Source organism: Canis lupus, chromosome 4, assembly GCF_011100685.1.
Source record: "Canis lupus familiaris isolate Mischka breed German Shepherd chromosome 4, alternate assembly UU_Cfam_GSD_1.0, whole genome shotgun sequence".
NCBI lineage: Eukaryota > Metazoa > Chordata > Mammalia > Carnivora > Canidae > Canis > Canis lupus.
Genome location: NC_049225.1, coordinates 28,649,806 through 28,666,507, shown reverse-complemented (window position 1 = coordinate 28,666,507; position 16,702 = coordinate 28,649,806). Strand labels below are relative to the sequence as shown.

At 45.6% G+C, this 16,702-nt stretch overlaps 1 long non-coding RNA gene across 2 annotated transcripts in view; it reads right to left on the bottom strand.

Annotated features, from left to right (window-relative positions):
• LOC111095507 overlaps positions 1 to 13,430 on the bottom strand; it is an 82,310-nt gene extending 68,880 nt beyond the window's left edge. The window contains exons 1-4 of one of the 2 annotated variants that reach the window (XR_005358014.1): positions 13,340 to 13,430; positions 12,903 to 12,954; positions 11,649 to 11,776; positions 5,002 to 6,155 (exon numbers count right to left, since the gene is read on the bottom strand). This is a non-coding gene — a long non-coding RNA (uncharacterized LOC111095507). Of the gene's footprint in view, positions 1 to 5,001; positions 6,156 to 11,648; positions 11,777 to 12,902; positions 12,955 to 13,339 lie in introns of those variants that run through there. The other variant, XR_005358013.1, reaches the window with a different exon arrangement.
• Between the last annotated feature and the right edge of the window lie 3,272 nt (positions 13,431 to 16,702).

Sequence of the window (16,702 nt, the reverse complement as noted above, 5' to 3'; positions counted from 1 at the left end):
TATCAATATAGAGGCATTGCTGGTTTGAAGGAATCTGCCAATGTCAAGTCAAAGCAAGAGCAGGAAAGGCTGACAGGCATAGTTGAAGGTTAAGGTTGACATGAGTCAGTCTTGCTCATGGCTGTTGTGTTTTCAGTATGTGTTTATGCCCTGTTTGCTACTAATGGTGAGTTATTCTTGCAAAAAAATAAATATTAATAAGTTTATATGCACAGTATATTTTACATAAATCTTGAGTGGTGTTCCAAGAAATAACAAGTTTTGGAAAACAAGGAATTCCTTAGTGCTGTTAACCTTGCTGGGAGATCTCAATGTGACATTATTCAGACACTACCCAATTATGTTCACTGACATTTCCCCGTGTTTTAATATACACTATTGGCTATAGTTCTACTCTACTAACTTAATATTTCTTATTTCTTCATCAAAAAGTTTAGTTATACATAAAAATGAGTAAAGAAAATGAAGAACACTGGAAGTCTTCAGAATAACTTAGGATTTTGAAAAGTCCCAGAAATGCTCATTTTTTTGGTCCCTATATCCCAAAGATTCACGTTGTTACATTTAGATGTTCCTACCTTCTCCTCTGCATTACAATTATTTACTCACTGTCAGTTCTCTAATGGACTGCTGGGTTGGATGACAAGATTCCTACCCGGTCAGTGTTCATCATCTCTCCTGCACTGCTTAGCATGGACCTCACACATAGGAAACCAAGACAGTTTCTCAGAATACAAAGAGCAGGGGCATTGGGGGCTTGAATGTCAGCTCTGTCACCTTCTCATTGTCTGGACTTAATATATGGCTTACATGCTCTAAACTTCAGCTTCCTCATCTGAAAAATGAGGGTAATAATAATAATGTCCACCTCAAAGGATTGCAATAGGAATCCAATAAGAAATGTGTATGGGACACACCCAGTGCCTGTTTTATCTTTCTTTCCAATAAACGTTCCCTGCTAAGAAAATGGATGACTCAGTGGATGGATGGCTAAACTGGTGGCAAAAACAGCAAGTGCTTCCCCATACACACGTTCCCCACTCCTACCCCCAAGTCCTTCCCCCACCACTAGAGGGAGAGTCTAAACTGAAAGAATTTAATGAGAGGCAGTGACATTCCCTGAGTCACAGAGAAAGCATCCCTCAAAAGCCAGTGTGCTTTTTGTGATGCCACAGGCCCCAGGAGGGACAAAAATAAATCCCACGTTCCTCAGCAAAACTGAGGCAATCTGTTGTATCTCAAATGGCAGGACCACAGACCAGCTAACAGAGGTTTTCAAATTCTTCTGTATAGGTTTAGACCGTGCTTTGGAAGGAAAGAAAGAAGTGAGGGAGAAAGTGGGAGAAAAAGAGAAAAGAAAAGAAGAGGAAAGAATCAAATAGTGGGCTCACTTAATAGTTCCTCATTTTGTGAGGAAACCCACAGCCCCATACCTCTCACTCATGGGAAGAGAGAATAAATTGGTGACCTGTGTCATGTCTTTCCTTCATTGGCATGGAACTCATCCCCAGCTACACACTAGTCTGCAAGGCTGGGCCAAGTCAGTCATTGAATTAGTCAGAACTCCTTCAGTTGCAAGTGACAGGAATCTAGCTCAAAATGACTTCACCAAAAATAAATAAATTTATTGTCTTCAGTAACATCCAGGGTAGAACTGGCTTCAGCCAAAATGGAATATAGGAGCTCAGATTTTTTTCTTCAGAGCTCTCTCTCTTTCTCTCTCTCTTCTTCCCACCTCCCCATCTTTCAACTCTTCCCCCCTGTTTTAAATTCATTCTCAGGGGAATGCCCGGGTGGCTCAGCAGTTGAGCATCTGCCTTTGGCTCAGGGTATGATACTAGCCCCGGGATCAAGTCCTGCATCGGGCTCCCTGCGAGGAGCCTTGTTTCTCCCTCTGCCTGTGTCTCTGCCTCTCTCTGTGTATTGCTCATGAATAAATAAACAAAATCTTTAAAATAAATAAATAATTAAAAAATACATTCACTCTCAGGGAGACCATCTGACTCAAAGGATCATTTTGAGGGTTAAATGCAGGTGTAGTTGGACTCAGTAGAGTCTGAAACCAGCCACACATAAAAAATGGCTTTCAAAGTATTGCCTTCATCCATGCCTGATGAACTGCACACTCCTATTTTGTAATGACATCACAGGAAGACCCCTTCAGTCTCCTTTCATTTTAAGTATCTGTAAATGGAAATTCCAAGCTCAATCTTGGGGCACCTGGGTGGCTCAGTCAGTTAAACATCTGCCTTCAGCTCACGTCATGATCACGGGGTCCTGGGATCAAGCCCCACAATGGGCTCCATACTCAGCAAGAAGTCTGCTTTTCCCTCTCCTTCTGCCCCCCATTCATGCTTGCTCTCTTTCATTCTCTCTCTCAAATAAATAAAATCTAAAAAAAAAAAAAATCTCAATCACTTATCTCATTAAGCATCACACCCTTCCCATATTCAGCCAGGTATCAACCTGACAGTCCTGCTATAAAGAAAGGCATATGCCCTGCTCTTCTGTCCTCTTCCCCCTTACTTCCTGGAACTCTTTCTCCTTGGGAGCTTTTGGGCTAGGAAAGGATAAAAAAGAAAAGAGGACTGGTAGACATTAGAGTCAATCAATAAATATCCACAGCTCTAACCCCAGCACATGGTTGGATTACCCTTTCCTGCCCCCTTGAAGTTAGGTGGAGTCATGTGGCTTGCTTTAGCAAATGACACTTGAAGATAGATTCCACTAGGATGAGTAGAGACAGACATGGGAATGAACAGGGAATATATCTCTGTTGTCATAAAGCTCTAAGATGTGGGGGCTGTGTGATACTTAGCATGGCCTAGCATGTCTAACTGATATAGGTGGCTACTGGCTCATCCATGGCCTATTCTTCAATCTCTATATGGTAGATCCCCAAACTGATCTTGGAATACATGATGAGTTCTTCAGGAGGCCCTACAGGAAGGAGAACTTTCCACTACACATCCCCAAGAGCTGCTCCAAGCTGACCTCCTCTGCTTCCCTTCTACTACGACCCTTGGTGGTCTATCCAAAGGCCTCTTGCTGCTAAGCTTCCTCCCTCTGCTTCCAGGGTCTTGACAGAATGGCTTAAGTCTGGCAGTATTCCAAAATGTCCATTCCATTCATAAGCAGCTCAAGCAGTTTTATTGTGCCCAAATGCTGTACCCTCTCTCCAACCCAGTGTCTCTCTGTATTTGTTTCCTATTGCTGCCATAATAGATTGCCACAAAGAGTGGCTTAACACAACATAGATGTGTTGTCTTGTGCTTCTGTAGGTCAGACATCCAGCACAGATCTCCTGGGCTAAAATGAAGGTATCAGTAGGGCTCTGCCCTTTCTAGAGGCTCTAGGGGAGAATCTGTTGCCTTGCTGTTCCCAGCATTTAGAAGCCACCTGTATGCTGACCCCTTCCTCCATATTCAAAGCCAGCAATGGCAAACCAAGCCCCCTTCACTTTTTCCTGCCTCTTCCTCCATCTTCCTAGTCATCCCATCTCTCTCTAATGGCAGCCAGGAAAGCCTCCAAGTGCAAGAACTCATGTGATTAGATTAGGTCCAACTGGATAATTTAGAATAATCTCCCTATCTCAAGGTCCTTCCTTACTTAACCTTCATCACATCTGCAAAGCCCCTTTCACCATGTAAGGTAATTCACAGGTTGCTGAGATTAGGTATTCACAAGGTATTAATAGGTTGCTGGGAATAGAATATAGACATCTTGGGGTGAAGTCAGGGGTATTTTTCTGCCTACCACACTCTCCAATTATCTTTCACCCCTGTCTAAATAAGCACAGGGAGCAGATCAACAACCCCCTTAAAGAGAAATTAAGCCAAGAACTAAAATGTCAATCTTTCTTTATCCAGCACTCCTCCATCTCTGTTAGTGATTCTCTTAGAATCTCTTACACGGAGTGGGGAACAAATGTCCCTCTAACCTCCCCCATGAGAAATGAGAACAAGAAAGCCATATCACCACCCTCCTAGTACCCCCTCCTACTCCCACCAGAAAAATTATTTGAAGATTTAAATATTCTTTGAAATAATTTATATATTTTTATTTCCCACAGAAATATAATGTAAGACATACATAACTTTAAATTTCCTACTAGTCACATAAAAATAAGCCAAAAGAGGGGTGCCTGGCTGGCTCAGTCAGAAAAGTGTGCAACTCCTAATCTCAGGGTTTTGAGTTTGAGCTCCATATTGGGTATAGAGATTACTTAAATAAATGAAACTTTTCAAAATGAGCCAAAAGAAATGTGAAATAATTTTAATATTCTACTTCATCAACTCAATATATCCAAAATGTGATTTCAACATGTAATCATATAAAAAATTATTGAGATACTTTACAACCTTTTATTGTACTAAGACTTTGGAATCCAGTGTGTATTTTACATTTACAGCACATCTCAATCTGGACTAGCCACATTCCAAGTGTTTAATAGCCATCTTGGGGGGCACCTGGGTGGCTCAGCGGTTGAGAGTCTACCTTTGGCTCGGGCTGTGGTCTTGGGGTCCTGGGATTGAGTCCCACATTGGGCTCCCTGCATAGAGCCTGCTTCTCCCTATGCCTGTGTCTCTGCCTCTCTCTATGTGTCTCTCAAGAATAAATGAATTAAATCTTAAAAAAAAAAAAAATAGCCATCTGGGGCTAGTGGCTACCATACTGAACAGTGCCACACCTAGACTTTCGTCTGTATATGCTGGGACAATGTGGGGCCAGGGTCTGGGCTGCAATAATGAACAGAGGTTAGAAGAGCCCATTCCGGGCAGCCCTGGTGGCTCAGCGGTTTAGCACCTCCTGCAGCCTGGGGTGTGATCCTGGAGACCTGGGATCGAGTCCCACATCGGGCTTCCTGCATGGAGCCTGCTTCTTCCTCTGCCTGTGTCTCTGCCTCTCTCTCTCTCTCTCTGAGTAAATAAATAAATCCTTAAAAAAAAGAAGAGCCCATTCCGTAGCATCTTCTACGTGTCTATACTCTTTGCCTTTGGTATTCTTTATAACACAGGTCCTTTCTGCCTATCCTTTTACTTCATGATGGGCTATTCCCACGCAATGGGAAAGTCTCATTCACCATGCACTTAAACCCTGAAGGGCTCAGTACATAGTTTGTATTCATATGTGTTACTACTATCCTACATAATGCTGAGTATAGGGACAGACACACAGTAGGTACCCCAGAAGAAGCTGTTGAATGAATTGGCTTTTATTTATTTTATTTATTCCCCAAGTATTATTTCCAAGTTCCATGAAGTTATGCCAATACCAAGCCCAGGACCAGGCACATAGTGGATTCAATAAGTATATTCCATACATATTCCCCAATAGGGCCCAGTCCTGGGCACTGATCATGGCAGATGCTCAGTAAGAGCATCTTACTGAGCACAAAGGAGTTAGAAGAGATTGTTACAGTTTGGAAACAGGAGCTAGACCTCCTTCCCCAAAATATAAAGCTATAGCCAATTGAGGAACTTAGAAAGTGGATGACAATGTGGAATGTCAAAGCCAAAATAAGGGGGATCTGAAAGGTCATCTCATCCAGCCCCTTTGTTGTACAGACGTGGAGGCTGAGGCCTGGAAATGGAAAGGGACTTGCAAAGCCAAGAAGACACCCCAATCCCCCAGCAGAGAACCAGGGCTCTGTTCTGGACTAAAAACCCTGAAATGCTCCCCATGGCTTTGAGTGAAGACAAAAAGTAATGTTCTGACTTGGGGGATGGAGGGGTCATGAGGAGTGGGCCTGAAAGTTATGTTTGGTCTGCCTCCAATTTCCCATTTGGTCTTGAGAAAGCCCTTTCCCTTTGGGGTCCCCATCTAGAAGGTAAGGAGCAAAATCCAAGCTGAGCTTCTACCAAGATTTCATAACATCACACCGACCACTAAACTCATTTTTCAGATGGGAAAACTAAGGCCCAGAGGTGGGAAGGGACTCATGTAAGATCAGCAGATCTTTACTTAGGGTTCTTTCTTCTATGCCAGGAAGTGTCTCCCCCGATGATGGCACTCACCTCCTCTCCTTCCTACCTCTTTTCTCCTGACTTCCATAGTAGGGGCAACTACTGCTTCTTTGAAAGGCAGAAGAGGAGAAAGAGGCATCTGGAGGAAAGGTAGGCAGTCAGCTGACTTTTCTAAGCAGGGCTCTGACTCTGGGGGAAAGAAGAGAGTTCAAGAGCTAGGCTGAGGTGAAAGCTGGCAGCCAACAATCAAGCCTAGAGAAAAATGCAAATGAAACACAGCCAAGGAGGAGAAATGCAGAGACCTGAGGCTGGTTCCACCAAGCATGCATGCGGCGCGCGCGCGCGCGCACACACACACACACACACACACACACACACACACGCTCAGCCTCGCGTCCCGCGTCATTCAATTCCCCTGCGTGTTCTAAACCTAGATGATCAGATAATAAGAGGTTGAGTGGTATGCATAACATCAAGTTGATTAAATTTGTTTACTGATAATTCTTTCAGGTTCCCATGAATATCGTGTAATTTCCTTGCTGTATTTCAAACAGATTTGGGCTAATGCATTATTGACAGCACCCTTGCAGACCATCTCGACAATGTCATTCAGGATAATTATTTCACAACAGATTTCCAGAGCCCCTGGTTCCTGTTGGGATTCACTTGGGCATAAATTACAGAGCCGAATATTTAATCAGTGTCCCCATTAGAACCCCGCGGCTTATTTTTAGGAATGGAGGAGGGAGAGCGGGTGGGGGAGAGAGTATTTGTCTTATTACAGCATGAATACATTTCTTCTGTTCTGGGTGGGTTGGTTGGTTTTTTGTTTTTTGGGTTTTTTTTTCCCCAAAGCTCAACCAAGCTGAAAAGCAGCCTGAAGCATCCTTGCCTTTTTTAGAAATAAACACAAGCATTAATCTTTTGACTGCATTAAATTAAATATTAATGTTAACGGATCACATAATGTGAAGTTAAAAAAGCGATTAACATTTATACCACATTCTCTCTCCGTGACTTTTCCGTTACACAAATTAGCCCTTCTCTTTACTAATAACACCTAAGCAATGGTACCTTGGAAGGGTAGGACCAGGAGATCAGGGACTGGGTGACTGTTTCTGGCATCTCTAAAAGAGAACCGGGGCAGGGAAAGAGGTGTCGACGGGAGCCGTTGACCAGCCCTGCCTCCCTGCTCAGCTTGTTCAGCCAGAACCGAGGCGTGATGTAGTTGCTCCCTTGCAAGGAATAATCTCTGGGCTAATTAGCAATGCCAAGGGGCGCTGTGCCGGATCCAGCGGTGTTTACATTTCCGGCTATTTGTGTTGTTCAAGCAGCAGAATCAATCAAGCAGGGAACCTGTGCTGAGCGCCCACTCCTAGCCCATGAGCCATGCCTCAGCTGCCAGCCTCCCATTGCTGTCCGGCTTTGCCACTGTCACACCCCAGAAAGCAATCACACGGGACCGCCAGTGGCCTCCCACCTGCTGGCTCCAGCCACCTCTCCCCTAGCCTGTCTCCACAGACTGATCTCTGAAGCCTGTGAAGTTGGCCATTACCCCTCCTTTGTAAGAGTGTGCCTCTCCAACGTTGAGACTTCCTCTGACCCCTCTTGTCACTTGAAATTCTTTATTACCCACTGCCAAGCCCATTAGAAGCCACCAGGCACTGGGAGTCCCCTATCGTCCTTTCTTCCTTCCTCCTCCCCTCCCCCCAACTGCTGACCCCAGTGCTGGCTGCCCTCCCCCATCAGCCCTCCCCCACTGCCTAATTCAGATCCATGCCAGGTCCCTAGGCTTGCTGAGTCCCTGGTTGTCTACATGCAGGCTCTCCCTGTAGCCCCCAGGCTTCCCACCTTACTGCTGCCAGAGAGACTGCACTTCTGATGGCTCCCAAGGCCCCCAGGATGAGGTCTACCTGCAGCCTGCAGGACAAAGGCATTCACAACCAGCCCCAACTCGGATCACTAGTCCCTGGCCACTCCCTACCACACACCCTCTGTTGTAACTAGATGAGACTCCTCATCATGAATGATTTCTGTCTGGAGAGAGGAGAAATGAGGGCAGGAGACCTTTCAGCCTTCACAAAACATTACTGTGCACCACCTATCATTTGCCATAGGATGGGCAACTGCAAGGAATCCAATCTTGGCCCTCTGCTCAGAGAAGGGCTCTGAAGTGACTGTCTCACTCGGCCTGGGGCTCCCACAAGGTCAGAAGAGAGCTATCCAGCTCACTGGGGCTGGTCAGAGAATCTTCATGGAAGCCAGGCATTTGAGCTGGACCTCCAAGGAATAACAGGATTTCAATAGGCAGACAGTAGTGTTCATCTTATTAATTTATCTGGCCTGACTGGCACTGGCAATGAAAGGGGGAAATGGGACCAGACATGGGACAATGTCTCACAGGGTTCCAGGGGCATCTCTATCCTCCCTGTGAAGAAGGAGCTGAGGCCCCAGCCTGAGGGAGCTCCTCCGGGTCAGCAGCTCCCTGTGAACCACCAGCTCTACTAAATCCACTTCTCAAATCTGGGACCCTGAATTCTTTCCTATCTCCCCCACTTATTGAGCAGAATTTGGAGCCAGGAACCTGAGTTCCAATCCTGGCTCAGCCATTAACCAGCAGTGCAATCTTGGGCAGCTTCCTTGGAAAAAATGAGCCTCCATTTCTTCATGTGCAGAAAGGGGTTAACAATAATGCCCCTCGCAGGCACACAGGACATCAGGTAGGGAGAATGGGAAGCCCTGTCAGGGCGCCATGCTCCGTCACGGCCTCACACCCCCAACCCCCGGCGCCTTTGCGGTCCTGGACTCCGTCATGCAAATGCCCAGCTGGAGTCTACTGTGAGCTCAGTGTCCTAACTGCCTGGCAAGCACAGCTCTGCCCTCCAGAGCTCCTCCGGTGCTTGGCCCAGTCCACAGTCTACGAGCAGAGGCCCTGTGCACCTCCACCTCTCCCTTTCCTTGCATAGTACAGACAGAGGCCTAGAGAGGGGGCCGTCTCTATGTGTGTCACAGTGAACTCTGCCGACACCTGCTGCCATGCTTTCCTCTCCTCCTCACTCTCAGGGCACCACATGAGCCTTGTTCATCTTTGACTTGCAGACTTGGTTACCACTGCTCCAAGATCAAAACATCAGAGAGCCAGACAGGACTGTGGCTCTCTATTGCCAGTGCTTTTTGTTACATTTTCATTTTTTGACCAGTACACCTACAGCTGGCCCTTGAACAACGCAGGAGGGTTAGGGCGACCTACCCCCTGCACAGTTGAAACTGCACGTACAACTTTTGGCTCCCCCAAAATTTACCTAAGAGCCTACTATCATCTTACCAATAACATAAACAGTCGATTAACACATATTTTGTATATGCATCATATACCGTATTCTTACAATAAAGTAAGCTAGAGAAAAGAAAATGTTACTAAGAAAACGATAAAATACATTTATAGTCCTGTACTGTATCAAAAAAAAATCCACATATAAGTAGACCTGTATAGTTCAAACCCATGTTGTTCAAGACTCAACTGTGTAGACTTTAAAAACTCAAACGGTACCAAGGAGATTTAGTGGCAAGTGAGTCTCCTACCTATCACCTCCAACCCCAGTCCATAAAGTGCCCTTTCCAAGAGGTATCTGCTATTACTAGAGAGATCTTATGTAAATTCAAACGTATTTCTATATTTTTACACAAATTTTAGCATATTACACATATTGTTCTCCACCTTGGTTTTTTTTCACATACTGTATCTGAGAGATTAGCCTAAATCAGTACATATACATTCTCCTGACTCTGAGAGGTAGCTTCCCACCGCCAAAGTACTGATATATTCCAGCCGTTTTCCCAAAACAGCACCAAAACAGTCAAACACCAGTATAAAATGAAAGCTAATCTTATCGGTTCCACAGAAAAAAAGTAGTGCTGTTCTCTTCAAACCATCAGTGGGTAGCTGGCTGGCCAGGGAGTCAAAACCCACATGGCCTCCCTTGCCTCATCTGAAACACCAGGAACCCTTAGGACATTGGTCCTCAAAGTGTGGTCTCTGTATCAACAGTGTCAATGTCATCTGGCATTGTTTGGCAGTGGGAAGCTACCTTTCATTTCCCTGGAGCACAGTGGTCATCCCCACCCCACCCCCGCCATGGGGGGGCATGGGTAGGGGGACGACCCTGGGACAAGAGCTGTGCCATCAGAGCAGAAAAGGGGCCTTCCTAGCCAATCTCCTCCCCACTGGACACACTATATCATAGAGTAGGGCCTGGTGAGGAGGGGCATCACAACCCAAGTGTGTCCCCAGAAAGGAAGCTCCCCACCATGGCTGCACTGCTGGCTTTCCCTCTGCTCTGAAACCTTGGCTCTGATTCACTGGTTCTCTGGAGAACTAGACTCTGCATTTGGCCTAACTTTCTGAGCAGCTGCCTTTGAAAACAGGGAAAAGTCCAGCTATCACTGATTTGCTCACTCTCTGCCCCCACCCCAGAGTTCCCAAGCAACCTGTCAATACCATCTCAAGATCTGGGCCTCAACTGCCAGGAGCATAGGTCCCTTTCTCAACACAGTAGAAGACACAGAAGTACCAGTCAATGCAGAAATATGCCAGAAATGTGCCAGGTGAGGTTGCAACATCCTCATGGTCCAGTGGATGGGGATTTGGAAGACTGCTGGCATTTGTCACTGACGATCATCACTGTGGCTGAGTCTTCCTACTATGGAATACCCTACTGCGTGAGTCTTCCTAAGTCAGAAAACAATGCAGGCCTGAGAGTTGTTTCATATTTCCATTCTCCTCTTTGCAGCTAAAGCCCAGTGTGTCATCAAAGTGGACCCATGACTTAAAGAGGCCTGGGTCAGGAGGAAATGTGTCCCAAAAGTAGAGGCAGCTCCCAGGTCCCTAGGGTATCACAGTGGGGTGGAAGTAGCACCAGCTCCACACCAAGCCTTCGCTCAGCTCAGTTCAGACTGTGGTCCTGGTGCTACCCTTATCCTGCTTCCCTAGCTACCCTGCTGGTGCTCTGATAGGTCACATTCTCTTTCAACAAATTCCTTTGCCACTTTAGCCAGAAGTCATTTCTGTTGCAAGCAACAGTGAACTTAGACTAACACTCTAACTTCAGAATCCTCTGAAACCGAGAGGAACTTTTGTCCAGAACTTTCTTCTCTATGTCATCAGAGCAAGCCGTCCATCCTTGCAGGGATCTGCAGCCCTCGACTTAGCTTGTTGGTAATAAATATTCCCTTATGCTTAAGTGGCAATTATGCCCTATTCAAAGCTGTCCCCTCCACTATCGTGTTCACCATCCTAATAAGCACAGGTGAGGTTGAGAGAGGCCAAGGGACAGGAAGGCAGAGGGAGCCTGGGACTCAGGACACCTGAGGGTTTGGGGCTTTTTTTTTTTTTACTGTTATCACTACTATTAATGACAATAATAAAAGCCACTATTTGTTAAATGTTGGCTATTTGCAAGCAGTAGGCCAAATACTTCATTATACATCATGCAACCCTATGAGGTAGATGTTTCAATGTGCATTCTAGTAATAAGGAAACAAGCTCAGAGAAGTTAGTTAATTTGCCTGAAAGCATCCACTTACTCAGTAGAGAACTTGGACTTGAATCTGGGTCCAAAGCCAGAATTCTTAGTTATTATATTAAATGGCTCCCCACGGTTCTGTGGTTCTGCGTCTGCCTACCTTTCTGACAGACCACTTAATCCCCTCTGAGCTCCAGGGTCACCAGCTCCAGTAACTGCAACACTGAGGTTTACATTCTCCAGGAAGAAACCGAGTGCCCTTGAGACAAGGTTCCCTTCAGCCAAGCTCTGCTGGGGGAAGGGATTTAATTAGAACCCAGGTGTCTCAAACCCCAGCATCAAAGCCTACTGGACAGGCTCACATCCAGCCAACAATGGAGCCATAATTTTGCAATCTCAGCATTAGTAAATCCTCTCTCCTGCTCTTTGGTGATCTTGCGCAAGGTAGCTGGCTGGACAGGTGAGCATTGCCACATTATTAATTTGGATGCTGATTCACCCCACCTCCTAATTGAGAAGGATTCTAATTACAAAACCCTGGAAAGTGGCAGGTCCTGGGAGCTGACGGGAATCAGCCCATTACTGCGCCTTCCCTTGTCTTGCCTCGGGGGCAGTGCGGAAAGGGAGCACAGAGCAGAGGGAGTGCTGGTCAGAGAGGGCATGTCTCTACCAGCTGAGGGAGGGGGCTGTGGGCTCTGCTAGGTAGCAGGGGAGGGGGGCTGAGTTCTGGGCAGCTCAGCTGGGGACCCAAATAGCTGACTCTGCCCTTTCACTGTGCTCAGAGGCGGAGCCACACCCCACCCTCAGCCCAGTGGGACCAATTAAAGCATTTACAGTAAAACACAGGAGGGGATGTACCTCCCCGTCTCCATCTTGCCACGTTTGTTGAAGGAGTGCCTATGACATTACACAGATTAATACTCCACTGAGCAAATTAATCCTTGGGATTTCACTCACTACCTGTGGCTTATAAATTTTAATTGGCTCTAAACCGCCACCTGAATTGATGTGGGAGTGTAGCGATGCAAGGCAAGACATCAGAAACAGTGCCAGCCACACGTGTAGCTTCAGGAAGGAGGAAGGAGGGGGATGCCATATTCCAGGTGCCAAAGGGGTGAGGGAAGAAGGAAATCTTTCAGCGGCCCGCCAGTAGTATTTCTTTGTGCATTCAAAGGGGCGGGCAGGAGGATGAAGAGGCAGCCCTTGGCCTCCTCTTTCCCTCTGCTTGTCTCAATCTTGTCCATCGTTCAAATCTCACACGAATTCGACAATTCGACAAGCTTTGAGCATTTGGTATATGCCACATAGGGAGTCAGTGTGTTTAGAGATTGCTGGGTTGTAAGAAAGGGAAATTCACTGAAAACCACCCCCCTCCACCTACCACCCTACCCTTGGTTAGAAGTAGAGACAGTACCGTTGTGAAGATGCTCAGGTGTCACAGGGAAAGGAGAGGAGCCTCAAGGGACCTGGAAGGTGATCAAGCCATACTGTTACTTTCAGGGGCATGGACCTCTTTCTCTCCACACACAGGCTGCTCATCTTCCTGTGCAAAGCCTTTGTAGCCAGCCTCCCAAACACAGCAGCCTCAGGTGCCACAGTTAATGCCCTCAGTCACTGTGTGCCACTTCAAATTTCCAGGAGAAAGGAGCTGACCGGCCCAAGCTGCATCTCTCTCCACCATTTTTGCCCTTTGCTAGGCTCACCAGTGGCTTCTACTTATTGAAACTTGGATTGGCTTCTAGGACTCAGCTGGTGCCATCTTTCGTCCAACTTCTAATTAGGCCTTTTTCAGCCACTCCCATCATTTTGACCATGTTAAGGGCCTCAGAGCACTGCCTCTACTCCACCCACCTGCTATCCCTGAACTTGGCTCCACTCTGGCCCCTCCTGCCACACCCGTCTCTCCCTGCAGTGAGAAGTGCACGGACCTCCCCGCCCCCCCCGCCCCGCCCCAGACTGCATGGTTCCGTTCTAGACTAGCGATGTCCAATAGAACATTCTCCGACGATAAAGTTCTACATGCACTGTCCAGTGGCAGCCACTAGCTATGAGCGACAGCAAATGAGTCCTGGAAACATAGCAACTACTGCTGAGGAACTAAAGTTTAATTCATTTATTGATCATTTTTTATCTTATTTTCATTAACTGTACCTCTCACAAATCTCCTAGCCCTGCCAGACTTCTTTTCTAATCCCACCCCCACCTAACAGCAGCCCTGAGTCACTCTGACTCTGTCACCTACATTTCAGAACAAAGTCTGGCTTTTCAGCCTAATAGTCAAGGTTTTTGTAATCCCACTTCACCTACAACCCTTCCTCCCTCCTCTCCCCCTGCAAAGCCATACAGCAATATCTGCACTCCTTCTTTATGCTCTTTGAACAAGCCTTGACTTTTCTCCCTTCTGTGCCCTGCAGACCATTCTTTCTGCCCCAAATGTTCTCCACCCCACCTTCACTGCAGTGCTAGCAAACTCTTATTCATCCTGCAAGCCCCAGGTGGACTGACATTCCCAGAGACTCTTCTCTCTCCAAGTTAATGTGCTGTGCTTCTTCCGTCCCCACATACCAAGGTCAGGCCTACATAAACTTTGGGTAGACCAGAGCATGTGTAGGTTTAACACTGAGATGACATTCATATCACTGCTATTTAAATATTAATTCCACCCACGGTCCTCTATACATGTGAGCATCCCTGGAAGCCTCTACAAAGGGGTAATTTGTCATTTTGCACAAGTGTGGACTTGAATCTCATTCTGGAAGGCTAGTGTACAGGGGGACTGTACAGCTGCTTCATGAGCCTGACTAGCCACTCGACATCCATTTCTCGACATCCATTTCTCGACACATATTGCCTATTTTCCATTCATTATTTATGAGATAAAAGTGACTTTTTAATGGAAAAAAACTTTGTGAAAAAAATGCCTCTCTCATCTCCTAGCCAAAAAAGCTCTAAAAAGCTCTGTGATAGTGTGCATATAAATGTAGTTACACATCTTTTTATTTTTTATTGAGATATAATTAATCTACAGTGTTAGTTTCATGTGTACAATATAAAGATTCAACAACTCTGTACACTTCTCAGTGCTCAAGACAAGTGCACTCTTAATCCCCTTCACCTATTTCACCCATCCCCACGGTAGCCATCAGTTTGTTCTCTGTAGTTAAGTCTGTTTTTGTCTCTTTGTTTTAGAATCCACATGAATGAAATCATATTGTATGTCTTTCTCTAGCTGACTTATTTCACTTAGCATAATACTCTCTAGTTCCATTCATGTTGTTGCAAATGGCAAAATTTTATCTTTTTATGGCTGAATAATATTCCTCTGTGTGTGTGTATTCTTTATCCATTCATCTATCAATGGACACCTGAGCTGCTTGCATATCTTGGCTATTGTCAACAATGCTGCAGTAAACATAGGGGTACATGTATCTTTTCAAATTAGTGTTTTCCTTTGCTTTGGGTAAACAACCAGTAGCGTAATTACTGGATCGTATGGCAATTCTATTTTTAATTTTTGGAGGAACCTCCATACTGTTTTCCATAGCGGCTGCACCAATCTGCATTCCCAGCAACAATGCACGAGGGTTCCCTTTTCTCCACATCCTCGCCAACAGTTATTTCTTGTTTTTTATTTTGGCCATTCTGACATGTGTAAAGTGATATCTCATTGTGGTTAAATTTGCATTTCCCTGATGATGTCTGTTGGCCATCTGTATGTCTTCTTTGGAAAAATCAAGACGGTCTTGGGATATAATCTGTAAATCCCATGAGTCTCCCAGTGTTTCTCAGAGGATGATCCCTGGACCAGGGAAGTAGAGAGGCTGATGCGTCACCTGGGAGTCTTTTCAATATGTAAATCATGAGCTCTCCCTCGTCTTGCTAAATTGGGAACTCTGGGGTACGGCCCAGCACCCTGTGCTTTAACAAGCTCTCCAGGTGGTTCTGACACCGTGGTCTATTTTTGTATTATGAGAGCTCCTGAGTGGGAGTGTTCTGCCCCTCTCAGCTCTCCATGCCCAGCCCCTAGTCCAGTGTTCACATGTGATAAGCCTTACATAGGTCGATATGTGTGTACTGAATGAGAAAATGAATGCATGCATGAGTGGATGAACAGAAAGTTAAAAACAAATAGAAAAGAAATTGAGCAACAGATGCAAAAGAAACTAGAATAACTTCTTGTTAGGCATTCATTCAGACCTTCTGGTCCAATGAGTAGGAAGAGAAGTGTGAATAGACGATACATGCATTGTAGACCCCCCGGACCTGCTCCTCTCCCATCCCCCCCATGGCCCCCACCCTTGTACTGAGACCTGAGTGGCAGTTCTTGGTCATTCACCCCCCTCTCCAACCCATGTCCCAGGTGAAAATGCCTAAGTTCCTCAAAAAGGAACCCAGGAGCAAGGGAGCACTGGGTCCTAAATGGCCTGTGCAGGACCCATAAATTAATTACTTAATATCATTTACAGAAGGCCAGTTGGTCTCAAGATGAATGGAGCTAATGCTGTTCCTGGCATCCAACTTAAAGATTCAAGGCGCCAGAAATACAAAGGAAGGCTTCTTTCAACTTCCAGACTAGGCTGCTGAATAAAGCTGGAAGGATGGGATGGGGGGAGGGGGACTATTCAAAGAAGGAAGAAAGGTTTCTTTAGTGAAGAAATATTAATCTCAATATTCACATGGCGTTAAAATATATGTTTGAGATCTCCAGAATGAGATGTTCATAAATAGATAAGCTCTAAGTGGATGATTTTTTAGCCTTGATTTTCCTTTACTGAAATATAATTAACACTTCCTGAAACCAGCTAGCTTGGAATAATTTAGTTCAATTGTAAGTATGCAAAACACTTAACAATTAGCTCCATGAAATGAGACCAGCCAGCACTGAGCCGACTTCATTAATGCCCTAAGTGCATATGCCCTATTATAAGAGCTTTCAGAAATATTGTATAAATCTGAAATGCCCCCATAGAATGGAACGGGGAGGGAGTTTCCGATTATTTCCATTCATTTGAAAGCTACATCTCATAAACGCAGCGGTCTGAAAGATGACGGCAATTGGTTTTAATATTTTTACAGCCGCTTCGAGGTGGTAAAAAGAAAAGAAACCAAGGTATTGTAATGGGGTCTTTAAAGCCAGCATGATTTAACCTCCCATAAAGAGGGGCAGCTTGGGCGGGAAAAGCTTATGAGTTCTCAGAGTCAAGGGCCCTGGGT